The following is a 22287-nucleotide window of genomic DNA, read 5'->3' on the forward strand; positions in this document are numbered from 1 at the left end:
TTTACGGCTGGGCGAATTTATAACCAGATGGAATTGATAATAACTGTTCGCGCCAAAAGTCACTGATATGAATTGTAAATAGTAAATATCTATAATTATATTCCGTTGAATATTGATCAAGTATTCTAGACGAAATAAACCATTCTTATATTATAACTATATAATATTATAATATCATCATTCGTCATATCGAGTTAATATAAGTTATATAAGTTAATAAGACCGTACCTACTACCTATTACTTATTTATGATTATTGAGTATTGACTGTAGTTGAGAATAAACGTTATTCGTTTATCCGTTTATTTTTTATTTAGAACTGCGTTCTTATAATCCTTATAAAAATGGAAATAACATTCACCCATGAAGATTGTGTTTATGTAAAATATTTGGACATAGAAACGATGTGTTCGTCATTTGATCATGGTTTTTATACAGTTTTATGATAAGTAGAAGTTTATATGATAGATATTCGCTCAGACCATTACTTTAGATCTAACACTGCATCACACAACCATTAATATTATTTATCTGTTACATATATCAATTATAATACACATTCAGTCAAGTATTTATCTAGTACTAATTTATCTTAAAAAAATGTTTAGATCTTGATAATGATGTATTGTGTTTTAACATACATACAATTTTGTCAAAAGAGTGTGTTCATCTAAAAAAAAAACGATGTAATAAGGGTGGAAATACCTGGATGGTATGTATGATTTTTTTTTAGATTTGTTATAAAATTAATATGTTATTTGGACAATGTCAGAGTAATATTATGTTTAAATGTATTTAGGGATATGAAATATGATGTCACTATGATATGAATGGAAAAACCTAAGATAAACCTGAATCAAAACTGTGGACTTCAACAGGTATTAAATTACTTATAGAAAATCGAAGTACTTTTGAAGAAGATTTCAATAGTAATAAAAAAAACTACAAAATATGGGAAAAAATAGCAGACAAATTATGTAAAAATGGGATTATTGTATCTGGATCAAATTGCAATGTGAAATTTAAAAACTTAATGGAAACATTTAGAGACAATGTCCATAGAGCCAATACATCAGGAGAAGGTGGCATTAGCTGGGAATATTATCCCTTAATGAAAAAATATTTTGGGAAAAAAGATTCTGTTGCACCTTGCATGCACCCAAAAAAAGTACTCTGTTAGAAAGTTCTTTGCCCAATTCAAAACCTAACTTAGATGCTGATAGACAAGTAGCAAGCACATCAGCCATTCATGATGAAGAATTAACAGATACTCCGCCAACAAAGAAGAAGAAAACTTTTCATGAAGTTTTATTAGAAGAGATGAAAGAAGACCGTAAGTCCAGGGACGAATTTAAAAAATTAGAAAATTTTATGGACATGATGATAAAGATAGAAAATGCTAAACTAGATAAAATGACTTGATTCATGTTTTGTTGTGGTGTTATTTTTTTAAAATACAGTTTTTTTTAAAATTTCATTTATCTATAAAGATTTTTTTTTTTTGTTAAGTTATGTATGAATGGTTATAAATTTGTATAATTTTGTTTTTGTTTTCAAGTTATTAAATTAAATCATTTATTCTTATTATTGTTTTTAAAACAATTAGGTCACACAATAATACAATTATATATTAATATCAGGGTCTTAAATTTATATTTAAGCAGTAGGTGTTTTACTATTTAATCTATTTAATAATAATAAATAACATAATAATATTAAATAAATATAAATAATTAGGTATTACATAAAATAAATTAAAATTGAAATGTCATGATTTGCTCAATGTTCATAAAACCTAAAACAAAAGAAGAAATATTTGTGTTAGCTAAAAGTAAAACTATTGATAAATAATTAGTATCCAATGTTTAATAAATTACCTAAGAGACAATTCATTTCTTTTGTCAATACCATTTTTTGTGTGACTGATATTGAAAACCAACAATCTTGATGAATTTCATCAGTTGAAATGTCCAAGTCTTGGTCATTATCTTCAATTAAAAATAAGTCATTGTTCTTAAGAGCCAAATTATGTAAAATACAAGCACCAGTCACTAAAAGATAAGTGAAAATATAATATTATATAATATAATATAAAATATAATATCAGTCACTTAAGACTCATTAATTCAACTGATTTTGATTCTAGTGACCTAAAAATTAAGTAATATTTTTAGTATTCTTTTCGTGCCCGAATTAAATTTGTATCTTAATAAATTACAGTAAATTAAGTTAAATTAAAAATCATTACTTGAGTCTTCGAAAACGCCCTAGTAACAATCCAAAAGCTTGTTCTATAACCACTCGAGTTGAACTTAATCTTCTATTGAATAATTTTTCTCTATCTGACAATATGTGGGTAGCCTTATATGGGACTAAAAGGTTTTCAAGTAATGGAAAAGCAGAGTCACCAAGAATATGAGGATCTTTAGATATCATTTCTTGTGGATTATTTATTAAAGTATTTCCTAATGAAGAATTTTTAAAAACTCTTGCATCATGCGAACTCCCAGGCCAACCTGAAAATGTAAGTAAAACTCTAAATGAGCATTACAAACAGCCTAAAAATTAAAAAAAAAAAAAAAAAATTATTATTTTTTTTTTAGCTTATAAAGTAATTTATACCAGTAGAACAATTGACTGAAACATTTTGCGGTTGGTGTAGTCACACTTTTAGCTTTTTCTGAATGCATGCGGATTTGGTAGCCATCAATACATCCAATAGTATTTGGTACATAATTTATTCTTAAGTTTTTAAAATCTTGTACAGTTTCTTAAACAAAAAAGTGGTATTAAATTATGTCAATGTTTACAAAAAATCATACTCTAGGTACTTGTTTCAGAACGTCCCCTAGGCCATATTATGAATTCATCAAGAAGGTTTGACAGTGCACGTATATACTATACTTATGTATAGTACGACATGCAAGCCCTCTATTTAACCCGAAACGATCACCGACCTGGCTATAAAATGATTAACAATAATACATATTACTGAATGAAACCTATCAAAATAAATCATTTTTGTTAATTACCGAAATGTCTCAGTGTTACTCAAGTACCAAATAGTTAACAAAGTAGCTTTATGAAATCAACCCCAGTCTTCCTGCTTTTATATTGGGAGACTTAATAAAGTTTCATTTTACACATTAAAACCTATATTACAAATAGTAAAAATAAAATATTTTATAGTAATATAAAAAATAATTAAACCTAATTTACTTAGCTCAACTGAACTTCTTGTGAGTCTGAAGTGACTTTTAAAATCTATGTCATCATATAAACTTGTTATTGACATTATTTCACATTTTTTGAAAGCAATTGAATTAAAAGCTTTTTTTTATCCAAAGACTTATTTATATCTTGTAGGTGATTTAAATAAATAATAATAATAAAAATTATCATTCATTAAAGAATTTGATCACCTACAACAATTATAAAAAGATGTAGGTAATTTAATAGAATAAAATCACTTTATTCAAATACAATTTAAATTTAAATAAAATATCAATGAATTAAACAATTAATAAGACAATGATAATAATTGTGGTATATTGTGGTTATGTATTAACCGACATGTTCCAGCGTATCACGGTTTTTAAAAAAAAAAACCGTTCCTAAATTATTACCAATCCACTGAACAATCCACTAGATTAGTTGATGAATTTAGGAACACACGGAATGTCCTACAATCGACCAACAAATTTGTTGGATTAATAAAATGTGTGTCTGCTATTGTTGCGCTGTCAAGTTCACAAGGGTCATTTATTTATCTATTGTTTTTTTTTTTTAACAATTCGTTTATTTTTAAATACCAATACAATAATACCTATATTATAATATATTACATTAGAACACAATTTTTTCTAAAATTTTAATTGTTGGGAAAATTAAAATATTTAAAAACACGAAGTATTATTTAATAGCATTAAAAATGATAATACGCGAATAAAATCATTCAATATAATTAATATAAATATACTTTAAATAAATTTATTTATTTAAACATAATTTGTATCTATAGAAGATTTATATTTGTAATTTTAATTTATTCTAATTTAGATATATTGCGACCGGAGAATCATTTCGCTCATTATCATTTTCGTTTCGAATTTCTAATAGTTACAAAAGCAAAATTGTCAAAGAAAAATTGGAAGCTCTGAAATTCAGACTTATGCCAATATTTCTACCCAATACTAATACAGTCGACTTTAAGGCTAAATTTGAGGAATTTTGGACAAAATGGAATTTTCCTAATTGTATCCTTGCATTTGATGGAAAACACGTCCGTATACGTTGCCCAAGTAATGGAGGATCCTTGTATTATAACTATAAGGACTATTTTTCAACAGTTTTATTAGCAATGGTAGATGCTAATTACAACTTTGTGGCAGTCGACGTTGGATCTTACGGAAGAGAAGGCGATAGTGGTATTTTCTTGAAATCTAATTTGGGCAAAAAAGTTTTGAATGGTACATTTGGATTTCCAGATGCAAATGTATTGCCTGGTTCAGATACTGTACTACCTTACGTTATCATAGGAGATGAGGCGTTTAGATACATACACACATCATGAAGCCATACACTAGGAAATCAGCTAATATGATGATGCTTCAAAGCAGTATTTAATTACCGACTAAGTCGAGCGCGTCGTGTAACTGAAAATGCATTTGGACTATTGAGCCAAGTATTTCGTGTTTTCTATCAAACAATAAATATTAATCCGGAAACTTGTGACCGTATGATACTTGTTGCCTGCTGTCTTCATAATATGTTGAGAGAAGGATATTTGGAAAAAAATGGAAAAGTGTTTTATAATTATGACTCAGAAGAATCTAGACCAATAAATAACATGATTTCAATTGTACGCGAAGGTGGATTTTTCATTGTTTCATTTTAAAAAAGGAATTTGTTCCATTGTTAGAAATTAATTTTTTTTCATTTAGAAAAAAGCACAAAGTAATTAATAATTATTAGTTTCTTCAAGTTTTTTATATAATACTTTTGTTGATACTTAAAAATGGTTTTTTGCATTGGTCATATAACATTAAATAACGCTATTTCTGAATATCACAACATAGGTACTTAAAAATAATCATTAAAAATCTGTACATTTCTCAACTAATTATTTTATTCAACAAAAAAACAAAAAAACTACAGTTTTATTTATTTTAAAAATCAATAACAATTATTTGCAATAAATACAAATTACACTTAAAATAACATTTATTCATTTCTAAATGAATAATTTTAGTAAGCTTTTGACAAATTTTGTATGTATCGTTTAACTTTCTTATTTCATGAAAAATCCTTATGTTGAAATATTTGAGACCAATAGTTTTTATAAGAAAATCTCGGTGGGTTTCAAAATTAAGTAAATCTAAATGTAAGTTTTGATTTACACATTCCATTTGATTAAATATTGATACATCAATATTAGTTTTTAATTTTAGAACTAACATTTCTCGATCTCTTTTGGAGAACACTTCTGGAATATTTCCGGAAAACTTGTTCTGCAGCCTGACATATCTTCACAACATTTTTACTTGGTTTCTTAAGTCGGCCTCGGTCTTTGATTGTTGCAAGGTTACTAATTTGATGGGATCCATAGATTTCTTTTATACAATATTGACACTTAAATTTAGTTTCCAATTTTTTAGCAATAAATCCAGCTATATATGAAGTAATATCTTCGATGAATGGACTTAAATTTAATATACTGCTAAATAGTTGTTCATCCGGTATTGAGATTAATAAATTATTTTCCTCAATACATTTGAAGGTGAGTCTGTGGAGTTGTAATGATGTTATTGATGTAGAATCTAAAATTGAGAAGTTCCCATATGGTGAAGCTTGAAGCTATAATTTTATCTATAAACAACTAAATACGAATCCTGGAACTGACTACATGTGGATTGTCGTTATATCCACACGGCTTCTAGAGACACTAAAAATGTCTCTAAGTGATCTTGACTTAATTTGTATGTTATTAAATATGACAAGTCACCTTTTTCTATTAAAACATTATATAAGTCTAATGCATTTTTTAAACTCAAAATAAGACCTAAGTAGTATAAATATGGGGCATCTGGCTCCATTTTTCAGCGGAGATGAAAAAAGTTTGAGGGGGTATGGTCCCCTTGCAGTGTAAGAAATTCCCGCTGTAAAATGGAGCCAGACGCCCATGGTTTCTAACCATTCTTAGTATAAATATGGGGCGTCTGGCTCCATTTTTCAGCGGAGATGAAAAAAGTTTGAGGAGGTATTGTCCCCTTGCAGTGTAAGAAATTCCCGCTGTAAAATGGAGTCAGACGCCCCACGTTGTTTCAGGCAAACCATGAGGCGTTTGGCTCCATTTTTATAGGGACACAAAAAATGTTTAAAGCGGAATGTCCTTCTTTCAGTATAAAAAATCTCCCTATTACTTTTACTGAAAATAAAACATGATTAGTTATTAGTTAAACGAATCATTTTCGTTTAAATTTCTGAAATAAATAAAATCATTTTTTTTTTTTTATCATTTTGTTTATTTATTTTAAATTAATTAATAGTATTTAACATCAAGTATTTTAAATAAATCAGTTTTTTAATATTATTCACACTAGTTTTCTTACTTCTCTAGTAAAAGGTACATATTCAACAATGCGATCATGAATTAATTAACAATAAGCAGTTACACCTGTAAGAGATTCCGATGCTTCAATTTCCAATTGTACATCTACTGATGATGCTGTAGCCGAATCGTTCTGTTTTGAAGTATCGATAACTACAATTGGTGCGTTCGATAGAAAAGTAGAGGGACTTAATAAGGGGTTTCGTATATTTTTTTCATAGTACGATTCTTGAAACGATGTATACATATCATATAATAAGGTGAAATTATTTTTCGTAAATCTAAATTCAAATTATCATATGGATAAGCTATTGAGTTAAGAAATACTTTAACGTTTGTCATATTACAGTGATCAAATATACTACAATCTTTTTCTAACGAATTTTTACGTCCTTTTTGTAATCCAATTATGATAAATCGTGGTTTTTCTAATTTTGATGCTGTCTTCAAGTTCCACACTACTTTTTTTGTGGTTCCGAGTTCAGGATATTCAAAAGTTTCAAAAGATCTGAACGGGATAAACAAACTTTTTCTTTTCAATAAGTTTTAATAATTTTAACCTTTCTTCATCATCAACAGTAATATGTGGAACCTTCCAAACTATTTTATTCAAATCAACTTTTCCAGAATTTGTACTTGCACTGGTAATTACTTTAGAGCGTTTAAATCGTTATGACATCGAGTTAATATTAGTTCTAATCTAGAATTAACTAATATCTTTTTAAAGTCTTCAAATAGACCTAACCAATATTTCAACGGAATGCATGCACTAAATTCTCCATTATTATTTGCTGGGTTTGAACTATTTTTAAAAATCCAACCAGCATTTTCATAACAATTATAATTATCAGGTGTACCTGATAGATAACCTTTTAACGAACTGGTAATACCAAGTACGCGTGTTCTATCTACTTCTATTCCATTGATTTCAAGTCGTAGTCGTATTTGATCAAAGAGATAGGAAAAACCCGTTGTTATTAGTAAGTTTTACTTTTCCAGCATCTGATACTTGACCTTCTAAATATATAAAGCTTTCATTCAGATATGGATAAACATCTGTTTGTTGAATTGATATACGTATTTCATCGCTATTATTAAATGAAGTTGTATACGGTGTATATGAATGATATTCGATTTTCGTAATTTTAGAATCGGTTTCAAACGGCGAACTTATATCTAAAATATCACTTTCAGGCATTCTGCTTTAATTTATAACCTAAAGCCTTTAAAGTTGTTTTATTTTCGTTGTTATTTTTTTTACTTTATTCGATGTTACCGGTACCGCTTTAGTCTTTTGACTAACAAGATTTATTTTATGTAATGGGCTTATATTAAATTTTAATCCCATATTAAGATCCGTAACGTTTAATATGTAGATTGATTATTAATTTCTCACCTAAATTGTTTATCGGATTATGATCTTGATCAACTAATTGTATAGTTATTGAATCGATATTTGTTTTATTTAATTTGTAATATATTAGGTTATTTGGTGTTTGAATCAGCTTAGACCCTATGATCTCACTAGGGAAAACTCATAAATTGAATGACTTGACATGTGGTTGTTGAATGAACCTTGAGCTATATTACACATTTTTTATTGAGTTAACACTGATTAAATTTGTCACTTTCTGTGATCGATGACCCTCAATGTGCATATTGTGTGGTTCATAACTTTTTTTTCCAAACCCCAATAAAGGTCCTATACTGTTCTTTACGTTAAAACGTATTATACCATTACTGAATATGGTTGTTCTAAAATCTATTTGATCAATCCCGATATCAAAAGTCATTTTCTCTGTCGATTTTATTCTAAAGTATTCGTTATCATTATTAAAGTCATCTATTGGGCCAAAATTTGATTTTTAATATCCTTAATATCGTAACACCCCTTTTCAGTGTGATATAACAGATTGGAAATTTATTATTATTTAGTAAACGATCGGGGTTTTCTAAATATATTTCGAAGTTGTTATTAGTTTCGTTTATGTTTGCAAATGTATTATATGTTTGCAAATTTAACAAAGCAATTTCCGAGTCATCGTATACATCAATTGGTGGACAATAATGTACAGATAATGTGGTTGTATTACCAGATAAACTTAAAGTAACTGATTCTTGCATTGTAAAAAATTAAGACATAAATGTCCACAATTAAATGAATTAAAATCTTGATAATTTGTGTAGTTATATTTAATTTTGTTTCCTTTAAAATAGTTTTGTAGTTCAATCGGTGGAGGTAAATCACCGAAGCTATCAAAATATTCAACCTTATCTTTAATTTATAAAACGCTACCCAATGACTTCCATTACCGGAAGATACGTCTAAGTTTAATATACCACATTCGATTGCGAGAGGTTTTTTAGGTAAGTTATCACGTGAAAATACTCCGCGGAAATGACTGATATTAAACTTTGTAACGTATTTTATAATATCTCTAGAAGTTAGTGGTGTTGTTAGGTAGCGTATTCATCAGTTTTTTTTCCTTGATCCATTATTATTTAAATATAATCCATTACCTTTCTTTCTTTTTGAATTTTGTATTGCATTATACACACTGGCACTTCCAGACATTAAACTACCAAGTGCTGATAATCCTGCAAAAATAGGTATTAAGGGAATTGCACCACCTGTCTGACCTGGTGTTAAAATCAACCTTTTACCAACTTTTTTTTTCGCTAACATTATACATTTATTTTTATTTTTGTAGTACGTTTCCGTTTACGTTTACAACCCATTCCTATTTTTCTTTTAGCTTTCATTGCGTTTATTACGGTGTACGCAACGATTTTTTTCTATTCTAGGTGTATCTTTTGCTTTAAATCTTTCCCAAGCTCGAAGTTCTAACACTTTATGTCTATCTTCTAAATGTTTTCTAGTTGCATGCAAAATATCGTGATCGTAACATGCAGTATCCAACGGGTTTATTCCTTTATCAACACAATCTAGTCACTTTTTTTAATTTTGCACCATGTCAACAATACTAATAGTTTGAAATACGAGCTTCAAACGGATGACTATTTATAAGTGAGTTTACAAATCCTTTACCAGTCTTACCTGATTTACACTTATGAGTTGAACGTATCATTTATAACTGATTATAAGTAAAAATGCATGAGTATTTATACGAAAAAATGAACTTGATTGAGCAGAAAGATAAATTAGATATTACAAATGTTGATGTTCAGATAGAAAAAAAACCATCAAAACATGGATCATTATTACCTGATACCATACGTGCTATATTAGTTGGTCCTAGTGGTTCAGGAAAAACAAATATAATGTATAATTTAATTACCCATGAAAACGGGTTAAGATTTGAAATATATATTATCTATACTCTAAAACCTCAAATCAAGAAAAATATGTTTTGTTAAAAAAAATAATAGATGATATAAAAGGTGCAATTTTTTCATTTTTACAAGTGCTGATAAAGTTATAAAACCAAACTTAACTAAAAAAAATTCCATTATAATTTTTGATGACGTTATATGTGGTCCGCAGTCAGTAATCAGAGAATACTTCTCAATTTGTAGACATTCAGGTGCTAGTTCAGTATTTTATTTAGCACAAACATATTCTAAAATACCAAACAAAAGAGTAAGAAGATAACTCAAATTTTTTAATAATACTAAACAAGACGATACAAATTTACGTCATATATTCAATGATCATTCGTCTACAGATATGGATTTCATTGAATTTCGGAAAATTTCCATTTATGTTGGAATCATAGTGATTATGGTTTATGGTTATTGATAAAACTCGGGAAATGAATGAAGGAAGATATAGATGTGGTTTTCATACTTTTATTAAAATAAAATAAATGTAAGTATAAATATAAATATAAAGTATAACTGAAATTATATACATTGTGTTGTCAATAGTCATACGATACAGTTATATTCACATTATTATTTGAAATGATTAAAGAAAAAGTTTTATTGGAAAATTTAATAACCTCAAAAAAAAATATAAAACGAAAAATAATGGAAATGAAACGTGGTATCATAGATTCCGACAACTATTTTCGTGAAGCATTTAAACCAATAATAGAACCATTGAGCAACCAAACAGAAAGAATACACAACCGGCTGATGAAATAAAACCGGAAACTTCAGACGTTAGTGATGATGATAATGATAACGAATTAAATTCATCATTTTCAAATTTTTTCAATAAACGTCCTACATCAAAACGATATGATAAATCATATGGTATGTATTATGATAAAGCCAGTGATTCATATAAAATAGGAGGCTACTCTGTAACTTTAGTCATGGTAACTTACAGTTATTTAATAAATACTATCCATGGACTGAAGGACTATGGTCTTTACTATGTGAGAAAGAACCAAAAAATACAACTCTACAAGATATGGAATCTTATTACGACATTTTAAAAACTTCACGAGCTCATTTAAAAGCAGATGGGAAACCTAAACCTCAAAGTTTCATAAATGGACGAATGTTGTAAAACCTCTATACGATAGAATGAAAAATGAGGAAAGCAATTAAACGAAGAAATAGATAAAATTAATAACTCAAGAAATCCTCGATTAAGTTTAGCACAAATTACCGATCATTTATCTAGATCTAACACTAAACGTAGTAATATTCATAATAATACAACTATACCAAATGATCCATTTGAATTTCGTCCAACAGCAAACAGTTCTATGACTACAGATCCAAAGAATGAAAAAATGTTTAATTTTACTGCAACCCCAAAGGTTAAGAGAGGTTCTGGTTTATATAAAGATGTAATACCTCAAACACAATTAGTTTATTATGACGATCCGAATGAACTAGTAACTAGATTAAATCTTCTAACATCATCACAAAATGTTGGTAATACTGGTGTCAATAATGAAATTATATCAATTTTAGAAGAATTACGCGAGAGAAATATTATAGTATAATGACAATCTTAACCAGTTTAGCTGAGGAGTTACATGGACCAGCGAGAAAAATATTTCCTAGACGAAGCGTAGTAACACGGTTTAAAGATGATCTCTGGCAAGCTGATTTAATAGACATGCAACCACATTCTAGACAAATAATGGTTTAAATTCATTTTAATTATTATAGATACATTTACCAAGTATGTGTGGGTAGAAGCACTAAAAAATAAAACAGCAAAGGAGTGTACAAAAGGTATAATAAAAATATTTAAAAAAAAATCAACCAAAATTATTACAAACAGATAACGGAACAGAATTTTACAATAATGAATTTCAAAGTATAATGAATAAGTATCATATTAGACATTATTCAACATACAGCAGTATAAAGGCTGGTATGGTGAACGCGTTATAAGAACAATAAAAAATAAAATTTACAAATATTTTACATCAACAGGTTCATGGAATTGGATAAATTCAATTTTAAATTAGTATATAATTATAATAATACAAAACATTCAACAATAAAATGTTCACCACACGAAGCTCGGATCAACCCGGTTACAATTAAAAGAAAAACATTACAAATTAATACATCAAATAAACTTAAATTTAAAATTAATGACAAAGTAAGAATATCTAAGTATAAACATAATTTCAGTAAAGGTTATACACCAAATTGGTCAACAGAAGTGTTCACTATTTCTAAAATTTTAAATACAGATCCATTAACTTATCAACTAAAAGATAGTTCAAATAATATAATATTAGGCTGTTTTTATACACAAGAATTAAAAAAAAAATTTTTTCCCGACACCTTTCTCATTGAACGTATTATAAAAAAAATAAAAACAAATTATATGTTAAATGGTTAGGTTTTAACAACAGTCATAATTCGTGGATTGATGTAAACGATACTTTAAAATAGTAAATAAACGAAATGTATCAATCAATATTTATTATTTTAATTGTATAAACCATTTTATTATTACAATGTTTGGATCTATTTCATTTTTATGTTAATTTATTTTTAATTGATTACCGAATGTTATAATTAAATTAAATCCGTTAATTTTTTTACTACCATATCCCTACTAATCTGGCAATCGATGTAAAACTTTGTCTAAAATAAAATAGAGTTGACTCAGATTTTCAATATCGATTTCTAATTTGGAATTATAGGTTTGTTCATTCTGAAAAATTAAATGTTATACTGTTTAGCTAATTGTTTAAACATGCATTTTAGTAATAAAAATAAAAATAATGAATAAATAACGTTTTTTTGTTTTTTTTTAAATTGTATTTATCCTATATTTTATTTATTAATATTATTATTTTTATTGAATACTATATCAATTTTACATAATTAAAAAAAATAAAATAAACTATTTTTTAAACGATAGTGACCATATGCAATAGTATTAATACCATCACGCATAATAATCCTTTTATCGTCATTCGCACTAAGAGCAATTTTATCTATAGATTTAGAATAAACAAAATGGTGTTTTGATTGTATAAAATTCATAGATTTACATAATTGTTGACTAGCTGAATTATTGATATATGCATTTAATATATTTAAATATTCGTCAAACTTCATGTGATTATTAATAACATATTTTTTAACACCCTTAGCTCTTTTTACTTCATCTTTATTTGTTTTATATGCATAGAGTTTAGGACGTAAAGTAATAAATTCTAATAAGATTTCAGATTTTAATTCGTCTTTAAAATAACCTGGTTGATTTTTTCTACGATCACTAAAACAATAGTGATTTTTGGATAATTTGAAGTATCAAGTAAGAAAATAATTTTCGTTTTATGTCATCGAAAAAGTTAGAAGTCTTATTTCGTAAACTAACGAATCAGTATCTGAACACAATGTTAATTTTATTTCTATACATATTTTTCATTACATTATAATGAAAATCATACATTATCGACTTTGAAATATCCAATATTGCAAATCCTACATAAATAGGCTTATCAAATTTATTTTTTCCTTATTCATATGAATAGCCATTAAATTTTTGTGTATATAGTTCGATCTTTAAATGTTGTTTTCGACATTAATCGATGTGCTTTTTTTTCGTTAGATACTAGAAACATTGACATACGTTTTCTTACATTTTCCATACATTTTCCATAGACACTATTCACTAACAGTTTCCAGAATTGTCGTTCAAACTCATTCCTTGACTTAACCCTCATATTTGTACATAAATTTATATATGGTGCCATCCAACGAGATTGCGAAAAACGCAGAATCCTATGAACTTTTTTCACTTTAATCCATTAACGATGGCCTGTTTCAAATTTCTATAGTGAACTACATAATTAAATTTCGATTCTAATGTTGTTAATAGTTTTTTACTTTTGAATTGGGAATTGGGAGGACATTTATTCTCAGGTAAAAATGGGAAATCATTATGATTGTCATGTAATTGTTTTGGATAAATAACATCTACTTCTAAAATATAACCATATTCAGCATCATCTTCAATTTGTGTTATATCTATTGTCAAATCGTTAAACCATTCAAAATTTTTATGAGGTAAAGCAGATAGCATTGATTTTCCATATAGATTTACACAGTCCAAGTAAGCTAACCACGTTACAGGTTTGTTTGAATCATAATTAATATTTTGAATATTAGGAATATTAGCTTTTACATGTCTTTTAACTGAATGACAAATTCCACCACGTAATCCGTTCTCCAGAAAAATTTGAATATCATACTGTTTAAGTCGTTCTAATTTAACATTAGTATGTTTTAACATACAATCGAATGCAAATCCTGGAGCGGTCATAAAATGTGAAGCATCGAGTTTAAGTGTTTGTAAACAAAGATCTCTAAAATTTTCAAAAACATCAGAAAGTAAACATACATCTGTTGCTAAGTATAAGTCACTATATTCTCCTAATGTTTTTATATTAAATTTTTTCCAAACCTTATGAGCATGCGCATAATCTTCATCACTAATATCTTCATCTTTTAATGAATTATAAAAAAACTGTTTTGGTGGTAAACAAGTTTCATTTAATTTATTAGGATGGTCAATATATTCATAAGGAAAACACACCTTTTCGTGTAACTAAATTTAATGTCGACAAAGAAAATATTTTTAATGTTTCTCTAAATCTAGTTTTGTCTTCAGATAAATTATCAGCTAGTGAACTAAGAGACTCTGACATAAAACGAAATGTATCAATAAATTTATATTGAATTTATCTTGAATAGTTTTACTAAATGATATATATTTTTCTGATGAATTAGGTATTACATGAATATCATTTTCATTACAACCAAGTTCACGAACAATAAAATGACTGTCATAGACTAAGTTATGAAAGTATATTGGAATAAATGAAACATTAGTTAATTCAAAATTACAATTTAAACAACAGCTGATCTAAAACGTCCTGTAAAATGATTATGATCTCTTACTTTAAATAAATTATCGTTTTTAAATGATTTGAAGCAGCATTCACATAATCTAGCATTTTGAAATTTATGCTCTTCATCAACAGTTAATTTGTCCATGGGTATATTTATCTTATAAAGATTACACACTTTTGAACCTATATCTATCATTGTCTTTATGAAATGTTTTGCTGCATTACGATTTCTATAAACATGAAGTTTTGTTGGAATTTTATTTTTTTATTAAATATTTAGGTATAATGTCATAATCTATTTTTACGTAAAATGCATAACTCATAGGTTTATGTTTATGAGTTATCAATGTCTTAGTTTTAATGTTGGTTGTTTATTATAGGTTTTAAATAACATTCGAAATCAGAATAAATTACTATAGGTATTCGTTGAGATCTTTAAAATTTTTAAAATAAATAGTATCGTCATCACCGTTATCAAACATTACAGGTCTTCCAAGTTTATGTTTTCCACAAATTTTTTTATGTTTTTTTAACCCATCAATACCCCATAGTTTGAATTTACAAGGAATATTACTAAAAACTGTAAAACATCTTTTACATATAATTAATTTAGATTTATGTTTCGTCTTTTGATTACGAATAAGTCTACAAAAATCATTAATAAAACAATAATGTGACGTTATACCATTATTAATTAAAAGCAGATCGAAATGGTTTTTACTTTCCACATTATTCATATATAATGGGAAAACAACATTTTATTATCTAAACTAAAAACATTAACTGATACATTATTTAAACGTTCAAATGATTTAATTTGATTAACTGGTGTCGGAAAATCGATACAATGAAAATTTAATCTACTTTTTTTTTCAAGTATTTAAAATATTGATTACTAAATTTAGTTTTATCTGAACGAGTATTATATTTTGTTAAAATTGCATATTTGAAACATTTGTTATCATTTTTTACATTTATAACAGCTTTCTTATTCCTTATACATTCTGGTAAAATTACATAAGAAGATCCGGTTAAAGGGTTTACAATATTGATTCTTAATTGTAATGCATCAATTGAATATAAACTCCACCACTTCCTTTAGTTACAAAATTACTTTCCTCTTTGTTAATTTTATCAAACATTTTTTTTAATAAATTTTCGAAATTTGAATTTGTATATGCCAACACATTCACTGTTTTAAATGAAATATCTCGGTATTCCTGTGTTAACACATGTACATAAACACAGTCGAGATATAAGTTAAATTTAATACTAGTTTGTTGTGTCATTTTTTTAATTTACAAACAATCATTTCAAAACCGTAGTCAAAAAATTGATTAAAGTCTATGAAATATAATCGTTTTTTAAAACAAACGTTTTTGAACATTTTTTAAACCGATTTAATTGAATAAGTCCGCTTCCAATTACGTTCATACGTGTTCTTTTTGATATTACATTTCGTTGTATTTTACTGTAATTAAAAATAAATACATAATAATAATAATAATAATAATATAAAATTTACCATTAAATAACAAAAAATTATTATTACTAAATAAAAAAAACGTATTACCATTTATGCTTATTAAGTCATTATTTATATATTACAATCAATAGCGTTGACCATTGAACGATCGAGGTTAATTTTAAAATATTACTGTGTTACTAATTACGATCTATTGTTATTAAAGATAAGTCAATATAATTTTATTATTATTTTATATGAACTGATAATATTGCTTTTTATACATAAATAATTAACTTAGTAGGCTATAACTTTAAGCTGATCTGGTTTTTTTTTTCAAAATTTTTTTAGTATCAAATCTCTGGTTTATATATATATATATATATATATATATATTATATTCATTAATCTTATTCATCCATCAAGTGATATTATGAAAGGTCGTTCTCAATGTCGTTTAATTTTAGATTTAATGTAAGTCTGCGATATAGCTGTAGAAATTAAGTATTAAATCGACATGTTAATATTTGTTAAAATGAAAATCGATTGTAATTATTTTTAACGGATGAGGTTAATTTTTCAATATTAGTAATTAGTATAATGTAGAACTTATATTATTATTATTTTACTTTATATAAACTGATAATTGTTTTTTATACATAAATAGTTGAAAATACATTTCGTTAATTTTACATCACTAACTGCATCGTGTATATAAGTTATATCATGGTTTTGATTACAAATTGAATCATGAGTTTCCTTCAACGATAAAAATCTACCATTTTTAATTATATAACCTAATTTATGGTTTAATATAACTTCATTACTTTTAAAATTAATTAATTTAAATAAAATACTCTATTATTATCAGTATCGTATGCAGTCATATTCAACATTATATTTGTATTAAAACCTAATCTTTGTAAAATATTTTATCTGAATCACCATTCCATAGTAAAATAATTGCATTTTGGTTATTAAAATCAAGATAGTTTTTTAAAAAGCTTGTAGTTAGGTTCGACGTTTTTGATTTCATAGCTAAATGTAATTCGTTTAATATAACTTGAAGCTGATCTGGTTTCTTTTCAAAAATTTTTAGTAGCAAATCTCTAGTTTTTTGTATGAATAATTATTCATTAATCTTATTCTTCCATCAGGTGATATTATTAAAGGTCGACCTCGTAGACGAATAATTTCAGATTTTACGTGAGTCTGTGATATAGCTGCAGAAATAAGTATTAAATCTGTACGTTGATAGTTGCTGAATTCGAAATCAATTATAATTATTTATTTTTGGTTTTTGCCTGTAATTAAACAACATCAATTAATAGTATCATAGTATTATTTTTATCTATGTTACTAAAATATATTTTAATAAAAATAAAATACTGATTTCATAATTTTTATTTATATAAAATTTAGATTATTGAATGTACTTTATATATTTTATTGATTATTTTTTTATTTATGCGTAATATGAATTATTTGATATTAAATATTCATTATTCATCTGATTTTTATTTCACTGAAATTTTGAAAAATATTAAAACATATTTTTTTATAATCAATAATAAAATATTTTATAGTCACATAACTTATTATTTTTAAAAAATATAAAAAAATAAAAAACAATCATATCTTTTATATTTATTCACTAAGACTAGCAGATTCACCATGCAGCTTAATTAATCTATAATGATATTAACAATATTCAAATAAAATAATAATTTTCAATTTTGATTTTATATCATATATTTTTTAATCTGATCGTGTTTACTATGCCCTACTTTAATAAGTCATATTTATTAACTTTTATAATAATATATATATATATTATATATTTAATATTGAATTTGAATTCAACCAATTTTATTTTTTTATATTTTATTCATTTTATTTATATTTCATATAATACGTATGTTTTCATTTATTTTAAATATTTCATAATTAATTTTGATTTTTATTTCACTGAAATGTTGTAAATTATTAAAACATATTTATTTATAATCAATAATATAAATATTGTATAGACACATAACTTATTATTTTTAAAAAAAATATATAAATAAAATATGATCATATCTTTTATATTTGTTCACTAAGACTAACCGATCACTAGCAGCTTAATTAATCTATAATGACACAAACAATATTCAAATAAAATAATAATTTTTTAACTTTGATTTTATATCTATATTTTTTAATCTGATGTCGTTTTACAACTTTTATTATATATATTAAATATTGAATTTGAATTAACCAATTTATTTTTTTATATTTTATTCATTTATTTATATTTTTCATATTAAGTATGTATTAATTTATATTTAAATATTTCATTATTCATCTGATTTTTTTATTTCACTGACATTTTGTAATTATTAAAACATATTTATTATAACTAATTAATTTGTATTTTATCTTACTTATTGTTTTGCTGCATAGTTTGATGAATACCTCGGTCCATGTTGTTGCGTGAATAAGTAGGTTTTAGTATCAATTAAAAATGAATTAAGAATCAAACTGTTTTCCAAAATAAGTAATTTGTATTTAATTTAGATAATTATTAATAAAACTTAACTAATATCAAAACCTTGCTTGATGATAGTGTTGTAATAAAGTCAGCGACTACTTACACAAGTACTGAAAGACTGAGGATAATAGACTATAAACCTACTCAGAGAGCATGGGTAAATGACTTTAAGTCTAAAAAATTGAATGATTATGAACCAGATTTATAGTCTGATCCAGTGGTGTGATATGTGATAACGCCATATTTCAATTGATCACAGAATTTTTTATAGATTAGGTAAAAAATATGATCACGCTATATTAACTTTGACTACAGTAATTTTTTATAGAATAGGTTAAAACTATGATCACGCCATATTACAACGCTACCACAGTTATTTTATAGATTAGGTAAAACTATGATCACACCATTGATACCACAACCTTACAAATCTGTATATAAGTGATCAGTAGACATTGATTATAGTTAGTGTTAATTTTAAATCTCAATTGTCTATAATTTTATGTTTCGTCGTTTCATACCGGAATATATCCGTTTGCTACAAGTCGATAACAAACCAAGTAAACAATTTGATCAGGTAATGTTTTTAAACAATCTGTTAATTAAAAATTAAATTATAATGATTATCATTTTTATTTAAGGTATATTCAATATATATAAAATAATAATAGTCGTACTATACTAATGTATCTGCAGGCGAAAGCTCTTCAAATGATGATGTAAGTACTGTTAGCAACTGGCTACACTGTCTTCGCCGTTCTGGTGGGATCTGCCCGATGACCTACCCTCAGTCATTGTTACCGTCGTTTGCAACCGACGTTTGTGTTGTTCGGTAATGACCCGCCGTTTCTTTTTACATTTTAATCAATAAACGTTTCACTAACTGTTAGTGCTTTGTTTAATCATATATTTTTAACCACCCACAATGTTACTTAATAATTCAGAAGTGGGATGCGGTTTCTTTCGTCTAGAAATCGTTAAATTTTGATAGCCTACTGTTAATCTTGTGTCGTTTTGACCGTTGTCACTATTACTTTCGCCGCTTCGGTTAATCGTATGTTCTCGTTAATAGTTAATCGTCGCATACTAGAACACGTTCGTAGTTGTTAAGTTCGTTCTTTTTGTCAGTACGTTGACGTTCGTATTCTCTATTTAAAAAAAACGTGCTCGTTTGTCTCGCACGTAATTCGGTAGCCAGAGTGAATTTGAGGTTAGCTCCAATTTGTGTACCATGATGTGGAGCCTTTGGTGTACCGTTGGGTACCCGTGGTTAGTCTCGCGCCGATTATTATCAGTTTCCTTGTTGTTTTTTTTTGTAAAAAACAAATATCTATCCGATACATAATATGTCGGACAATGAAAATAACGAGTTCGAGCTCCATCATACGTTGAATGTATAATTTAGTTAATTTCGTTACGCGGCGAGATCGTTACGCTTCGTCAATCATCGCCCGCCCCTAATAGTTCGGTCTCGAATACTGATAGGCTGTCTCCAACACTTCGGTCTCGAATACTGATAAGCCCGCCGCTTCGATCGATTATCGTCTATTCCCGACGTGAGTGACAGTGTCAGTGTGTTCACCGGACATGAGACGAGTACAGTTGCGGACGATGGGGTCACTTCTGTTGAAGGGTTGGCAAGCGTCAATGCTGGGCTGAACGTTATGTCTGCAGTATATGCGTTCAAAAATGTCCGGAGCCGCCCGGAACTGGTTCATTAGCGAACAATTCAATGACTGGAATATAGCGTTACAAGGTTCAGGTCTACATTCGTCACCGAGTCGCGCCTCTGACTCATAAATGGCATGATTTGGATAACCGCATACAGAATAAAGATGAACCAACCGTAGATTATTTTTATTCAAAACTCGCTTTATGCAAAGCGCTGTCCTTACCGTTTTTCCAGAAGTGCGCGACCACTTGTTGGAAGGGTTGCGATCGCAAGAAAACAATCAGATGGGTATCGTCGAGAACACATACTAATGTGTCAGATTGTTGGCCGATTTTCGTGATTGGAGAGACGAAGAGATCGACGTCGTCTACATTTCCTAGCGCCCCGCAACAGCCGAGTACGCGTACGAAACGTACGTCCAACCCCAACCGTTCAATATAACCGCTACCACGACGAAGGTGAGTGATTCTAAGTCGTCTACAATCGAATCACCGGCACCTGTCTCAAATCCGAAGCTAACAATACCACCGGGTACTGTTATTCAATGTTATAATTGTCGCGGACAGGGACACATTTCCCGCGATTGTCCCAAGCCGCAACGGCCGATGAAGTGTACCAATTGTGCCTCCAGTGAACATCGTCGTGCTCATTGCCCGCTTCCACCTTCTCGGGTCAATCTAGCTATGCGCGTGGATGAGTTAGCTTTTACAACGAGTAGAAATCCGTTTTCGAAACCCGTATTGATCAATGACCGTCAGTTTACTGGGTTGATTGACACCGGTTGTTCGTCAGTATTGGTTCGCGAGTCAGCCGCGCGCGCGTGTGGTCTGAAAATACTGTCGCGTTCTACTCCGCTGTACACTGTTGGTGATGTACAACTTCCGCGTGTGAGTACAGTAGGCGAGACCTCGGCTGACGTTACAGTTGACGGTGTTGTCGCGTCTGACCATTCTATCTTGGTGGTCGCGGATCGCGCGATTCCGGTTATTAGGTGGGGTAATTGGGCGTACGTGGCTCGAGCTACCTCATATTGGTTACTATAATCGTGGCGACGAGTTGGTAATCGAATCCAACAGTGTGATAGATGTTGATGTTCTCAGCGTAACAACTAATAAACCGTATACGGTGTGCTTGTCTGGGGATGACGCAAACGATCTGGTCAAGGAATCCATAGAGTTGGGTGACATTACAGTAGCAACGGATGCCACGGAGATTCAACGAAATGACCTGCTTAAATTGCTCAACGACTACCGGGCGGCGTTTGCCAAAAACATATTTGAGCTAGGTTGTACCAATGTCGTGCAAATGGACATCATAGAAAAATCTGGCAGCACGCCTGTCTGTGCGAAGCCCTATCGAACCTCGCCGTCGGACCTTCTGATTATAGCGGATATAATTCGTAAGTGGAGTAAAGCTGGTCTGGTCACCGATTCCACCTCGCCGTATGCGAGTCCGGTCCTCTTAGTTAACAAGTCCAATAACGAGAAACGTCTGTGTGTGGATTATCGCCGCCTGAATGACCAAACTGACACACCACCATACCCGATACCGGACATTGACTCCCAATTGACAAGTTTGGCAGATGCGAACATGTTTACTACACTCGATTTGTCTCATGGTTTTCTGCAAATACCGTTAACACCTGAATCGAAAGACAAGACCGCTTTTATAACGGAAGATACGATAGCCAAGTTCGAGCGTA

General features: G+C 28.3%; 2 pseudogenes; one reads left to right on the forward strand and one right to left on the reverse strand.

Moving 5' to 3' along the window:
• The first annotated feature begins 250 nt into the window (after nt 1-250).
• Nucleotides 251-1421, forward strand: LOC126554970 (uncharacterized; annotated as a pseudogene).
• Nucleotides 1422-1785: 364 nt separating this feature from the next.
• On the reverse strand, nt 1786-11976 carry LOC126554971 (uncharacterized; annotated as a pseudogene).
• Nucleotides 11977-22287: the final 10311 nt, after the last annotated feature.

The sequence above is a fragment of the Aphis gossypii genome, unplaced genomic scaffold (assembly GCF_020184175.1).
Source record: "Aphis gossypii isolate Hap1 unplaced genomic scaffold, ASM2018417v2 Contig00664, whole genome shotgun sequence".
Taxonomy (NCBI): domain Eukaryota; kingdom Metazoa; phylum Arthropoda; class Insecta; order Hemiptera; family Aphididae; genus Aphis; species Aphis gossypii.